The 12073-nt window shown below is 44.5% G+C and overlaps 1 pseudogene; it reads left to right on the top strand.

The window, feature by feature from the left end:
* The first annotated feature begins 234 nt into the window (after positions 1-234).
* Positions 235-12073, top strand: part of LOC132507511 (DNA topoisomerase 2-binding protein 1-like) — a 121048-nt pseudogene continuing 109209 nt past the window's right edge.

Raw genomic sequence — 12073 nt, 5'->3', positions numbered from 1 at the left:
TTAGAACTATGTGCTAGCAACAATAAACACTTCGACACTTCAGATACTGTAGCACTAATTACAACCCTCATATGGTTTCTCCTCTCCTCTTTCTCCTCTCCTCCTTCGTCCTTTTCATCTTTCTCTTCTAAGAGAATTCACTTTTAGTTGGTACGTGAACCATAGCTGCTAATCTCCTCATAGTTACGGCCTCATGACTAAGGGGGAAAATAATACCTTAGGAAAAAGGCACACATGCACTTGCAGGTTCCCTCTTCAAAAATGAAGGCTTTCGTCCTTGACAGATCTTTTTCTAACCTACGGACAGGAATGTGTACACAGCAGTATGCCAGCCTCAACCGCTGGGTCAAGGATAACTCCTTACAAAAATGGCACAGTGACAAAGTAAAAGAAATATAGAACCTTGAATGTGTGTATAGAGCAGAGCTGGGGATTTACTTCTAAAAACATGATTATGCAAGTTTGAGACTATAGGAAGGTATTCAAGGACAGACATTTGATGATCTGCTTGAACAAACTGTGTAACTTGAGATTTCTGGGTAAACTATTCCTGGCGGTGGTGAGGCAGGAGGGACACCAATCTTTTTCAACTGAGTAATGGGGCAACTGGGAAATACACATGGGGACAACACAGAAATCAAAGTAATCTTTATTTCTGGTTGAACTTGACAAAATGTTACCTGCAAAGCCCATTAACAATCCCCAGGGAATAACAACAGAATCTGGGTAATGAAGTCTAACCCTTTTTTCTTTTCTTTTGTGTTCAGTCTAGTCTCTCTTGCTCACAGGGTGCCGCATGCAGAGGCCTTGCACCGAGCACAGTACTTCAGACCAGTTTCTAGTGTGAAACGGCCAGCCCGGCCAGGTGCAGAGATGCTGTCCCCAGCACTGCGTTCTGAAGGGCTGTGATCAATACCCCTGCACCTGGCTGGCAAGAACTTGGACCCCCTCTGCACTAATAAGAACCCTATGAAGCAGCTCCACCTATAGAGCAGCTTTCAGGGAGAGCATGTACTCTACAGCACAAGGAGCTCTTTGATCAAAAAGAAAACTTTCCTTTGCTTCTGAACTGAACTAGGTCTTCTTCTATTGGCTCAATAGTCAGGAGGACCCTTGTGGGGGCCTGACTCAAAAGGGTAACAAATTTTGGCACCCCAGATGGTACGAACCACGACCTTTTCCTTTTTGCCCGCACCTATCCACTAGGCTCTGGGCTCACCCGGGCTCCAGCAGGAGGATGGCAGAAGCTTTGGGAGGTGTGCATGTGGATGACTGGCTCTGGTCTTTGAGTACACTCTGATGGCAGCAGCTTTCGGCCAAATTCAGAGCAGCTCTGCCCAGCAACCACTCAGGTGTGGCACACACACAGTGCAGCCCCCAGAGTCATTTAGACTGTACCCCCATGAGGGGATCAAACTGTGGCATCACTGGGGATCAGAGACTAAAACTCACTTGTGTCTGCCCCCTTCCTCTGGCTGTCCTTCCCACAGTATCGGATGCCCAAGGGCCAGTGGGGACCTGTGGACAAGAGGGAGCCACAGCAGTCTTGCCCGCTGTCTTGCCAGCAGTGCTGTCTGCTTGACCCCTGTACAAGTCAGTAGCAGCCACACCAGGGCCTTTTCTCCCTCCTTGCCAATCTCCAGGTGTCAACGGTAGCACTCTCCACAGTCACTTTTGGTTTGGTAAAGGAAAATGACCAGCCCTGTGAGCCAAGAGGCAAGACCGGGAACAGGCTCAGATAACAAGGACCGCCTGACAAAACAGAACAGGATGCTCAATCCAGTTCAGGAAGAGGCACTGTGGATGCCCCAGTGTGAAAGAGTCCCAAGGCAGGTACATGACTGCTGACCTGACCTCTTCCAATCAGAGCTAGTTTCTCTGAAGTGGGCTGGGGAGCCCTGTGAGCTGCTGGAAAGACCAGGAAACATTCATTGCCTGCCTCCCGCCCCCCTCCCCACCACTCTGCTTGTGAGGTGAACCTTGGGTGATTCCTTATTGACCAAGATTCCATGGGCTCTCCTCCCAGTATCAGCACAGAATACCAGTTGCCCAGCGACCTGGTGAGTACCCATTGGGAATCCCTTGTGCTTTTAGGTCTCACCCAGTGGGAAGTCTGAAAACTCCTCCTTTACAAGCAAGAGGAGGAAAAAGAAGACCCCCCCCCCAAACCTCAGACAGCTGTGCCACTGCCTAACGGATCAAGTTGGTCAGGAACTAATATGGCCAAGCTGCTCTGGCCTGGAGGCGGTCTCATCTCACCACCTGTGGGATGTTCTGACTGAGGAGGGGCTGTCTCAAGAACGGGCTGTTATGAATTCAAGGGGGACCCCCAGTTACACCAGAGTCCACGCCCTTTGAACACCTCCTATTTTGATCTTTTGAGGAATCCATTATGAATTTGGTGCTGGTTCCAAATTTCCTGAACTGGAAATCTTATTTGGGTTAAATCTTGTGACATTTGCAAGCCAACAAATTATTCCAGCCACCCCCTCGGTAGATGAAAACAAATCCAAAACATCTAAGGTATGGGTAACCAAATATCTACCATATGGAAAGATAGCCCGTTAGGGTATATCCTCCAGAACTGGAAGTTTTTCGGGTATCACTCCTTGATCCCCAAACACTGAATCTTCCTATGGAATACAGCCTGGCCTCAATACCATCTGGGAAATGGGGAAAGTTGGCCTGCCAATGGGTCTCTAAATTACAACATCATTTTACAATTGGGCCTGCTATGCCAGAGACAAAAGAAATGGGGTGAAATTCAGAAAAAGAACTCCCTTTGAGGCAGGTCCCCAATGGAGCAGGAGGGCTCGTCCAGGTATACATCCCCTTTACCACTTCTGATCTGTATAACTGGAAAAGTCATGGTAAAGGGTTGAGGAAAGATCCAGATTAGGAGAATCTTTGAGACCCATGACCCCACCTGGGCTGACATCCAGAGCCTCCTCAATGTACCCCTACCAGAGAAAGAAAAGGCCATGGTCTTTTCAAAAGCCGGAGAGGAAGCAAACAACGAGAACAGAAACGATTCAGGTCCTGCTATGTTCAGATTGGGGAATCAAGAGGTCTCAGAAAACAAACTTAACAGGGACCACTGAGACAATGGAGAATGGAGTGCAAGACAGAGGCTGACCCGTTATAAAAATATGATCCTAAAGAGAATCCAGGCAGCAGGAAAGAAACCTGTCAACTGGGATAAGATAAGGAAAATCAATCAGGAGTCAAAAGAAAACCCTTCACAGTCCTAGAGAGCCTTAGGGACTGCCTCTGAATTTATACTACCATTGCCCCTGAGTCCTTGGAAGGGAATGCAACCCTAAGGTTGTATTTCATTTCCCAAAGTGCTCCTGACATTAGACACAGACTTCAGAAACTGGAAATAGAACCAGATACCTCCTACCTCTTACCTGGTCGAGGTTGCCTACCAGGTGTTTAATAACTGAGATATAGAGGAGGAAAAGTTAGAGGATGAAAAGGCCCAGAGGCATGCCCACCCACTGGCTGTTGCCCTCCAATGTCAACTGGTTGGCACAGGAATCTGGACTAACTGCCCATGGAGATTCTCAACTCTGGAGAGTGACCCCTAGCCCCCATCGAGGGATAGCAAGCCAAGGAAATTAGGACCCAGTCAGTGTGCCATATGTAAACAAGAGGGACACTGGAAGAGAGAATTCCCTACTGCTCCCAAAGGGAGAGGGAAATGGCAGTTCCTGGCCACTCCCCTGGAAGGCGGATGGCCCAAATAGATTAAAATTATGGGGTCGGGGGGTTCCTAAGCTGGCACTCCAATGGACCCCAGAGGAGTTCAGCTGATATTGGACATAGGGGCACAGCCTATCAAATTCCTAGTCAACACTTAGTGCCACTTACTTAGTTCTAAACACCAGATCAGGCAAACTTGGTCGCAAGAGCTGTAAAAGTATGGGAGTAACAGGGAAGGCCCAAGAGCAGGCATTCACAGAGCCAACAGAATGTAAACTGGGTGAACACAAGCTCACCCATTCCTTCCTGTATGTCCCTGAATGCCCTATGCCCCTGCTAGGAAGAGATATCTTATGTATATTGGGGGCTACTATCCACCTAATGGGAGACAAATTGGAGATTGGCGTCCCCTGGACAAAGGCACAAGATGACAATGTTAATGACTGAGGACAAATCTCCTGGGACAGAACAAGTCGACCTCCCTGGAGTAAATCCCAAGGTCTGGGCCTGGGGACGGATAGAGTAAGTGACAGTCCATCTAAATCCCGGCCACACATGGCCCAATAGAAAACAGTACTCTCTGTCGGGAGGCCTTGTTGGGCACTGCCCCTGCCATACAGAGCCTTACTGACCAGGGTCCTATTAGACCACGCCAGTCAGCTTGCAATACTCCCATTCTCCCCATAAAGAAACCTAATGGGGAGTACCATATGGTACAGGACCTCAGGGCAGTCAATAAAGCCACAGAGGATATATATCCACTAGTCCCTAATCCCTACACCTTGCTGGCCATTCTACCATCCATTAGAACCTGATATTCTGTATTAGATTTAAAATATGCCTTCTTCTGTATTCCATTAGCCCTAGAGTCAGAAGAAGTTTTTGCTTTTGAGTGGCAGGACCCAAACACAACAAAAACAATTCTGCTGGGTAGTCCTGCCCCACAAGTTCAAAAATTCCCCCGCCATCTTTGGGAAAACTTTAGCTAAAGACCTAAAAGATCTACATCTGGAGAAGGGAATCCTCCTCCAGTATGCAGGTGACATTCTGATTGCCAGCCCTACTAAGGAGACCTCTGACTTAAAACACTGTAACTACCCTGAATCACCAGCCAATAAAGGACATAAGGTGTCCAAGATAAAGGCTCAAATATCACAAACTAGGGTGATCTACCTAGGTTTCATTCTCATAGAAGGTCAGAGAAGCCTACCCCAGGGAAGAAAAGAAGCCGTTTGTAGCCTCGTCCCTCCTAAAAATAGAAGACAGCTTAGGGGTTTCCAGGTTTTGCCACATCTGGATCCCTAACTAGGGATAGCTAGGCCTCTATATGAAAACTTGAAAGGAAAGCATGATGATCCATTTGAATGGAATCCAGAATGTGAAGGGGCCTTTCAAGGGGCCCCTGCCCTGGCCCTCCCAGATTTGGCTAAACCCTTTGACTTTTACATTCATGAGAGAAGGGGAATTGCCCTTGGAGTATTAGCTTACTCGGGTGGTAGCTTATCTATCTAAACAATTTGATCAAACTGCTAAGGGACGGCCTCCTTGCCTACGGGCATTGCAGCTGCTGCAACTCTGCTAAAGGAGGCTGAGAGGTTAACATTTGGTCAGCCAATCCCTTATGGACTCTATGCTAGGTTCAGGCTTTAGCAAGGTCTAAGGAAACAGAAAGGCTATCCCCCAGAAGGTTGATTCAAGTTCAGGCTATGCTTTTAGACAACCCAGTGGCTACCATAAAAACCTGCCATGTGCTAAATCCTGCCACCCTGCTACCCACAGAAACGGGTCCCTGGTGCCTGATCGTATAGAAACCATAGACATGATCCATTCCAGTCGCCCCAACCTAGGAAGTGAGCCTCTCCCAAACATCACAGAGGAATGGTTCACAGATGGAAGCAGTTTCATTAGAGAGGGAAAAGCCTGGTGGGATACGCAGGAACCTCCCAGACCCAAGTCATAGAAGCAAGACGCCTACCCCCAGGGACTTCTGCCCAAAAGCTGGAGCTGATAGCGCTCACCTGAGCCTTAGAGCTTGGGCCAGGGAAGATCTTAAATGCTGTGCTTACTGTGGAGAATAAACTGATGAAACATGGCTTAAGCATACTGAAGCTCTTAGAAGCAGCACAGCTTCTAAAAAATGTGGCAGTGATTCATTGTAGGGGGTCACCGAAAGAGGGATGCAGAGATAATAAAGAGAAACAACAAAGTGGACACAACTGCCGAAAGGGTGGCCCTAGAACCACTAGAACCACTAGAACTACTCCTCATGCCTTGAAGACCAGTCCCATCCAATTATTCCCCAATCTACACCAAGAAAGAATTAGACAAATCTCCAAAATGTGGCTTTAAGAGAGATCTAGGAGGCCATGGGTGGCTAGTTAATGAACATGGGCAATACTTCTTTCCCCCACCTGCAGCTTGTCAAGCCATCAGGGAGGCTCATCAAGGAACTCACTACAGGAGGGAAGCCCTATATAACTGGTTAGTTGAGGTCATGTTAGCTCCTGGCGTGAAAAGTAACAACCCCAACATGAGAGGCCCCCCGATAAGGCCTATTCAGACCAGAGGGACGTATCCTGAGAGGACTGGCAGATTGATTTCACTGTCACACTGAGAGCATTGGGCAATTTCAGGTATCTGTTGGTGCTAGCAGCCACATTTTCTGGGTGGATAGAAGCATTCCCCACTAGAACTGAAACAGCAGCTGAAGTGGCTAAAGCATTACTAAAAGAAATAATCCCCAGGTTTGGGCTCCCAGGATCCCTAGAAAGAGATCATGGTCCATCATTTGTGTCTCAAGTGACTAAGTGGCTAACGAGTGCCCTGGGCATAAAATGGACTTTGCATTCAGCCTGGAAACCTCAATCATCAGGGAAAGTAGAGAGATCCCGTCAGACTGTGAAATAGGCCTTACCCAAGCTATGACAAGAAACTCAAGAAAATTGGATTCAGTTACTTCTGATTGCCCTGCTCCACATGCAGTTAGCCCCAAGGGGTTAAAGCTAAGTGCTTTTCAACTCATGTATGGTAGACTCATTCCCCAAGCCTGAGAGAAGGGACACCTTAACCCCCCTTGAAATGGAACAACTCAGTATGCCCTTCAGGTAGGAGAAACCATGAAAGCTCTCATGCAATATGGTAACAGGGTGCTGGCACGCACTAACTTGGCCTTGCATCCCCTCCAACAAGGAGACTGGGTGAACCTAAAAACCTGGAAAACCAGTGGCCTGCAAGACCAGCCCACTGCTAAGTGGAGCAGACTCGACTTGGTGATCCTAACTGCCCACTCTGCCCCCAAAGCTGCAGCGGGTCACTCTGTGGGTGCTTCACACTTGAGTGAAGAGCATCCCAACCTCCGGAAGACAACCTGGGGCAACAAACCCCCTTGACTACTCTGCCCTGAAGCGTCTCTTCTAAAACAAACAACAAAAGTGTGACCAGGGAGGTTCTGGCCAGGGCAGTGAGCCTCCACATCAGGGCACACTTTCACCTACAGACAAAACACCTAGAAACCTGCATTTTTAGCAAAAATTTGACATGTGACCACTATTCTCCTGCTAATATCTGGTCCATGAATCTTAAATTATCTGGTGTCCTTTGTCTCCAGAAGGTTAGAGAAATGGTGGTCGCTCAGCAAGTCAGGGCTGAGACCCGATGATAATCAAACACATGTAAAGGCAGCTGGGGGAAGTTCCACTCTACCCACGGCTATAACACCCCAAATCAGCAAAAAGCAGTTTCAGAAGACGGACCAGTGCCCCTCAGCTCCTCTCAAGGATGACGAGCAGGACAAGAGACCAAGGAGGTAAAGCCCATTAATAATTCCTGGGGAATAAAAATAGAATCTCGGTAATAACATAAAGTCTAACCTTTTTTCTTTTCCGTTTCGCTTCATCTAGATTCACTTGCTCCTAGCGTGCCACACAGGCTTTGTCTCGGCGCTTCGGACCAGAGTTCTTAGTGTAAAATGGCTGCACCGACACAGCTCCGTGGCTGCGTGGAGACGTGCTGCGTTGCACACTGGGAGCCGAGGATCCGGAGCCTTGAGCAGCACAGGTGCGCCCGGCACCAGGAGAACTCGGCCCCGCCCCGCCCCGCCCCGCCCCGCCCCGCCCCGCGGGCAAGAACCCTGTAAAGCAGCCCTGCCCACAGCCTTTCAGGGACAGTCTGGCCTCAAGAGGTGAAACTCAAATGTCTCTTTCTTTTTTTTTTTTAAATAACTTTTATTGGAGTAGCTTTACAATGTTGTGTTAGTTTCACGTATACAGCAAAGTGAATCAGTTATACACACGTACATATATCCACTCTTTTTTAGATTCTTTTCCCCATATAGGTCATTACAGAGTAATGTATCAGCGGAGTTCCCTGGGTTACACAGTAGGTCCTAATTGGTTATCTATTTTATGTATAGTAGTGTGTATATCTCAATTCCAATCTCCCAATTTATCCCTCCCCCGACATTCCTAACCCTAAGGCTCTCTCCGTTCTTTAATCAAAGAATAAAACTTCCCTTTGCTTCTGAACTGAACTCGATCTCATTCTATTGGCTCAAATGACACCAAGCGGGAGGACCCTTGTTGGGGAAGAGTTGGTAACAAAAAGAGTGTGACTTCTAATACCTCTCTTCAGGATAGCTACATGATTTATGGGACTCTATGCATCATGAAAATGCAGCATCGTTTGTTTTTAAAGAGATTTAGAAATTCAAAATAATAGTAGAACATTAACACTGGGCCCTTCTAATCATGGGGTCCTCTGCAATTGCATAGGTCACTCATCCATGAAATGGCCCTGTCTTCCCATCCTTTACATGTAAATTGTGGAATTCATTAATCAGGAGATGGGGTTTCTTTCTTTTTTTTTTTTAACTTTTTATTTTATATGAGAGTATAGCTGATTAACAATGTTGTGATGGTTTCAGGTATACATCAAAGGGACTCAGCCATACGTATACATGTATCCATTCTCCCCCAGACTCCAGGAGATGGGGTTTCTAATGCAGCCACAAAAAGAATCTTGACCTTTTCACTTGTCAGTCAAGTGTGCTCTTGAGCCCAAGAGAGTCTGAAGAGACCTAGGCCTTGTCTGGGTCTTGATCCAGGTTTGTATAATTCAAGGAAGTGAGAGTAAGAGGAGAGCCTCTTCTATGTTCAGAAAAGCAAATCATAGAGAACAAAGAAGGGCTTACTCCACAGGCTCATAAGACGTCTTTCTCTTTCTGACCAAGCAAAATAGTCCCTTGGGCAGATTTGAGTGATGGAAGAGCAGCAGCTATCTTCTCAATGCTTCAAAAAATAGTTCCTGCTTTGGGGCTGCACAGTGTGTGCTATCAGGAGAGAAATATCCCTTTTGTGTATTTACAGATTTTTGTCCACTTACCACATTGGTTTTACCAAACATTGGGCATTTGGTAGTACAATTCTTCCTTGCCAGGTGTGGGACACAGGAGAGACTCAGCTCCAGGAGTGCTGGGGTTCAAGTGTTGGTGCAGAAGTTAGAGAATGATGTTTATTCACTCCTCTCTTCTCTCCAAATTTTCAGTCAACTGAGTAAGTTCAGTAAGAATCAATAGGAATCAAAACCTCAGTGATTTTGAACATTTCTAGAAATGCTGAATTGAAGGACTTGGTTTGAACTGGAGATTAAAATCAAGTTGAATATTATTTTCCTCAAAAATTAACCTTTGTGCTTGCATGTGGCAAGATTTGGTTTTTCATAGCAGACATTTCTCAAACGAGCCATATGGAAGATACTATCATCTCAGACTCTTGTGTCCCCAAAAGGGCCAAAGAAACCAAGAGATGTGTGATTTTAACAAAGAGAAATATGAACAGAGGTGTGGCTGACAAACTATGTCCCTATTACTGACACATCCAATTGAATGGAAGAGGTAAAGCTTGTTCCCATTAAAAAGGATGAAGTTCCAATTTTATGGGATGGTAGGAATCTGGGGAGAAAGAAAAAATATCTGCTGAGTACAGAATGGCTCTATCATTTAGCTTAAGCCACGTAGCCAAGCATCTGTGTCCTACAAAAAAAGGAGACTTGCCTTGCATTGCCTTGCCTTGCTTTTCTTTTCCTGCCCTTCCCTTCCCTCCCCTCCCCTCTTTTCCCTTGCCTTCCCCTCCACTTCCCTTCCAATTCCCTTCCCCTCCCCTGCCCTCCCTTCCCTTCCCCTCCCCTCCTTCCCCTTCCCTTCCCTTCCCCTCCCCTCCCTTCCTTTCTCTCCTTTAACTTCCCTTCCTTCCCCTCCCTTCTCCTCCCTTCCATTCTCTCCCTTCCCCTCTCCTCCCTTCCTTTCCCTTCCCTCCCTTTCTCCTCCCTTCCCCTCCCCTCTCCTCCTTTCCTCTCCCCTCCCCTCCCTTCCCTTCCCCTCCTTTCCCTTCCTTTCTTTCCTTTCCCTTCCCTTCCCTTTCTTTATTTCAGCTTTGCCATTGTAGCCTGAAAGTAGAGCCTATAGATAATATGTAAACAAATGACGCATTATTTAAATAACAGACTGCAGGCCAGGGTTTGCTGATCCCTGTTCTAGAGCTATCACAATGACTCAATTTAATCAAAATTTTCTTAGAATTTACAATAGAATTGTGAATTTTCTTCACATTCTGTCGGTTTATTTTTTATCATGAAAAACATTATCAAATAATAAAACTGTCATAAATTTTACAGACTTTTTTTGGAAAAATATTTGATGCAGGGTAGTTTTTAAAGAATTACCAAAATATGGGGGTAAAGGAAACAACCAAAATCTAGATTTTCATCATGCCAGGCATTTTGGCTGAGAAACCATTTAGAAAATGACTTTGGCAGAGAAGTTGGTATAATGAATTAATACATTTACACTAAGAGCAATAGTTTCATGACTAAACTGTTATTTCTCTTGCCATTTGCAAAACTTGCTTAGGGCTTCATTTTTGAGGCAAATGGAAAAAGAATTTAACTCCATGGCTCCCACTGACATTAATGGAACCCTTTCATCTATTTTGCCATACTCTGCTTAGAAATTTACATTTTAAGACTTATATTTACAACTCTAAGTATGTGCTGCCTGCTCGCCTTAGGGGGGAAAAGAAAATCAGACATAAATTGAATTTGCTAACTCTCTGATTATAATTAAAATAATTTCTGTGAAAATTTGATGTATTAATTTCTTCTTCAGAGCCTACATTTCCAGGACATAGTTTCTCTTATTTAGACTTCCTTCTTCAAAGTCAAATGAAAGAAAGTTGAGTCAAATTCTCTTTTGGTTCTAATCCCTCAAGAAGAAATACTACTTCTTCCATTTAAAGACTAAGAAGGGTACAAAATTTAAGATACCCTCAGGTTTTAGATAAATTAATTTCTTTAATATGTCAATTATAACAAATGTGTGTCAGGAATACCTTGAAATATAAGTATTTTAAATCCAAAACTGCACTTTTAAATTAAATTTTTGAATCCATATCAAATCAGCAACATTAGCACAAATTCAAATTCAGTAGGTATTATAAGTTGAGACCTTATAAGTGAATAAACAAAAATCTATACCTCTGAAGTAATACATACGATACCATTGAAATTGTGCCTACTTAAGAATATTGATTAAGTTGGGGAAAAGTAGCCATGGTAGATTGTTATTATTGGTCAAATATTAATCCCCCTTCATTTGAAAGCATCATACCTACCCATTGACATGTCTTTTGTAGTACCTCTTTAGGAAGTGGTATACCTCTTTACCCAACTGATATTGGGCTTAGTCACATGGTTTATGTTGGCCAATAGTCATGAACACATGTGACATACACAACATTTAAGTAGAAGCATTAAAAGCTACTATGTTTCCATCATCTGCCTTGCACTTTTCCTATGCTACAGAATCAGCATGTACAGTATCAAGGGTGCTGGATTTGCAAATCATATCTACAACCAATCCATAAAATATGACATATTATATGGGTAAGAAATAAACTTCTTACTAGACACTGAAAATATGAGGTTATTTGTTGCTGAGGCATTACACAAAAAAGACTTATCATATTATCATTTTAATAGGTAAGATATTTCAGTGGCATAAGTTACTGAAATCATATAAACTAAAGAAGAGAAATTATTAATAGTATTAATAATAATGGCCACTTACTGTCTATTCATATTTGTTTATTCTAGGATTTTCCTAGAATCAGATAGAGGACACCCATATTGCTTAAACACTCAGTATTCCCTGTAATAACTGAAAAATCACAATTTTTTTCCTACCAGAATTGTACAGGATTTTTATCTTTGAAAATGTGTCTCACTTGGCTTCAAAATAGTGCCTTAAATTGGTAGCTATCCTGATCTACAACTGTCCTTCCAGAAAGGAAAAGTATTTTATAACAATATTAAAAAT

This window comes from Lagenorhynchus albirostris, chromosome 16, assembly GCF_949774975.1.
Source record: "Lagenorhynchus albirostris chromosome 16, mLagAlb1.1, whole genome shotgun sequence".
NCBI lineage: Eukaryota > Metazoa > Chordata > Mammalia > Artiodactyla > Delphinidae > Lagenorhynchus > Lagenorhynchus albirostris.
Note: the sequence above shows the minus strand (reverse complement) of the source record. Positions and strands in the feature narration are given on the sequence as shown.